This window comes from Palaemon carinicauda, chromosome 7 (genome assembly GCF_036898095.1).
Source record: "Palaemon carinicauda isolate YSFRI2023 chromosome 7, ASM3689809v2, whole genome shotgun sequence".
Classification (NCBI taxonomy): domain Eukaryota; kingdom Metazoa; phylum Arthropoda; class Malacostraca; order Decapoda; family Palaemonidae; genus Palaemon; species Palaemon carinicauda.
The window spans coordinates 2,600,580-2,603,943 of record NC_090731.1 but is presented as its reverse complement, the minus strand read 5'-3'; the positions used below and the strand labels follow the sequence as shown (position 1 = coordinate 2,603,943).

General features: G+C 32.3%; 1 pseudogene; it reads right to left on the bottom strand.

Annotated features, from left to right (window-relative positions):
• Positions 1 to 1,108: 1,108 nt before the first annotated feature.
• LOC137643445 (class A basic helix-loop-helix protein 15-like) lies at positions 1,109 to 3,134 on the bottom strand (annotated as a pseudogene).
• Between the last annotated feature and the right edge of the window lie 230 nt (positions 3,135 to 3,364).

Below are 3,364 nucleotides of genomic sequence, written 5' to 3'. Positions count from 1 at the left end.
TGATTAAATTTTGGAAGGTCAAGGTCACGGTCAAGCAATAAGCTGCCGCTTCGGAGGTCTGAGTTCTACTGAGAGCTCCTCTAGTTCCTCAGCGTTATAAATAGCCTTTAGCTTTGTTATACTGTTCTGGGGGCATTTTAAAGAGAGAAAATATATACCATTCTCACTTCCAGTCAATGCGAACGCGTTTTTAAAAATAAAAACTTAATAATAGTAAGGTTGATAATTATCATTCAATTAAGATACGTTTAATCATTGGTGTTCATCATATTTGAAATAAAATACATGCTCATTTCATACGTAATAATATAAAGCTTATGCGTCTGTATAAACAAATTTGGTCGAAAATGAAGTTGAATAATGAATGGAATATGTATACCAAACTACAGAAAGGAAACTATATTCATAGTTGTCTTTAGCGTAAGCACAGTAATACTATAAAGCTGTTAACAAGTTATATATGAAAGATGAAACTTTATCCTTATGTGACATGATGTGATACAATGTTATCAATAGAACCATAAAGATTTATATGTCATTAATAGGACATGAAATATATTTAACACATGCATAAAAAGGATCATACACACGTATATATATATATATATATATATATATATATATATATATATATATATATATATATATATATATATATATATATATATATACATACATATATAGCCAAGCACTTGCTCTTTATCATATAGGGGATATATATATATATATATATATTATATATATATATTATGTGTGTATATACATATATATATCCCAATATAATAGAGCATGTGTCAGGCTATATATATATATATATATATATATATATATATATATATATATATATATATATATATATATATATATAGCCAAGCACTTGCTCTTTATTATATAGGGGATATATATATATATATATATATATATATATATATATATATATATATTATGTATATATATATATACATAATATATATATATATATATATATATATATACACACACACACACACACACATATATATATATATATATATATATATATATATATATATATATATATATATATCGGGTCACACTGAGCTCTCCCCCATCCCTCGAATAAGGGGAACAGAAAGTAGTCATACCCTAATAAGAAGGGTGTGTGTGTGTGTGTGTGTGTGCATATCTATCTAAATATATATCCTGTGTTTAGAGATGAATTATCCTTCTACGCACAGGTAGGCACAGTGTAATCACATATTCTGTACCACTGTTGAAATACTTATGATAAATGTCTGCATGATAATGACAGAATCTATTCTGCATTCGTGGTAATTTGGGTGACATTTTTCAATGGAAGGTGATTTGAGAATGAAAAATGTTCCATGCACTATCATGAGAAATTTTATCAAATACTTTCATATACTAAAAATATGATCCATTAGTATGTACATTGTTAATCATGTGTTAATTACACATCAGAACTGAATTTTGAAAACAAAATATTTAATTCATCACTATGTACAATTGCATTAATAAGATTTATTGGAGGGTACATTGTTAATTATATGGTAATTACACATCAGAACTAAATATTGAAAAAATAAAATTATCACTATGTGCAATTTAATAAACATGATCCACGTAGGTAAATTGTTAATTATATGTTAATTACACATCAGAACTGAATATTGAAAGCAAATCACTTAATTCATCACTATGTACAAGTGAAGAATCTATTCCTTCAGTCACTAATCAGACACATTTCTAAAATATGCAATTTCTTAGTTTCTGACATTTCGAAAGAAAGTACCTCATTATGAGTTTCAGTTTTCAAGATCCCGTAGAGGAACTGTCGGCATCTTTGACCATCAGTAATGAAAATGCGTCCATTTCTGGTAACGCTTGGATGTCGTCGAAAGCACTCAAGTTATCTTCGAAATCACAAGACTCTTCGTCAGGTAAAAGGTCGCTCAGATCACTGACGCTTCCAAGCGAAGTCCGTAAAGCGGCCGATGTCACGGATCCTGTCCCCGTCAACAAATTGCGACCGACGCAGTGGATGAAGTGATCCGGCTTGAAATAGCGCTGGTTGGCTGGATCAGGGCTGCATACGGAATCCTCTTCCAGATGAAAACTATCCAAGAAAGATATATTGGAAGGACGTCCGCTTTCAAGTATGTGCGATAGTGTCCGTATGTAACTGACGGCCAATTTAAGCGTCGCAATCTTCGTCATGGAGGAAGCTTCTCGCCTCCTGCAGAAGTCTGGAAGAATCCGACGGAGGGATTCGAAGGCGTTGTTTATCTCCTTCATTCGCTGGCGTTCGCGAGCATTCGCGGTCTTCCTGCGGTATTTGGAAAGCGGGGCAGGTCGAACTCTGGATGCCTTTGATACTCTTCCCGGCTCATCTTCTCGATGTTTCTCCGCCTGTAATCGTCTGATTACAACTTAGGCCATATTTCTTGGCAGCCCCGGCAGATGACCTCAACTGGACGCCATTAGTCGCGCCTCTCTCGTCCTTACCGCTATCACTATCCGAGTCCTTCATCGAGGGATTTGTTCGAGAACTAACGTTCTCGACTTTCATATCTTGTCTTACGATCATGGTTTCGTCAATTGACTCTGAACATCAGTTTCTGAGTGAGATATAGCTGAAAATGTGGCTTTTTTCTCGTGAGGATTTAATGTTTATAAGTAATAAGTTTCTTATTCATTTATTGAAACGTGTGTGATATCTACTTGGGTATTTGATAACCATTACAGAGATTATTGCAACTAGTGGATGTCGTGAACGACATGGTATCACTCGGCAGGCGATTGTTTGTCATACCAAATCATAAACAGAAACTTTAGGTGTAAGCTTTTATGTGAAATTTCCCAAAGAAACGTGTTATTTTGATACAGACGATTTCTCTATATTCGGTATGAAGGCTTAGATGTAAACACTGCCTTAAAAGGGGCACCTACATTTACAATACCATTATTTAGATATATCATTTCACTGTATGACTGTTAATGTAAACGCCGAAAGTCATACATTTGGACATTTCTAAAGACTTAATTCGTGTACTTATCTCTTACAATTTAATTTAGTCTAGATTGAAATATTCTCTACATAAATCAGAAATCTATATTAAAAAATTAATAGAAGAATAAGTAAACAAAGAAACAAATTGTATATTGATATTTAAAAAATAATAGATGAATTAAGAGAATTATAAATGTACCCCTTAACTCAACTGATACTTGAAAATATTTACATGCAGATTATATCTAAAAGCAATACTTGCTAAAATACTCAATGTAGATATACGATTGGCATCAATACAGTATTTGGTACTTTTTCAAAGTCGTTTTTCTTCTTTACATAAAAAAAAAATAA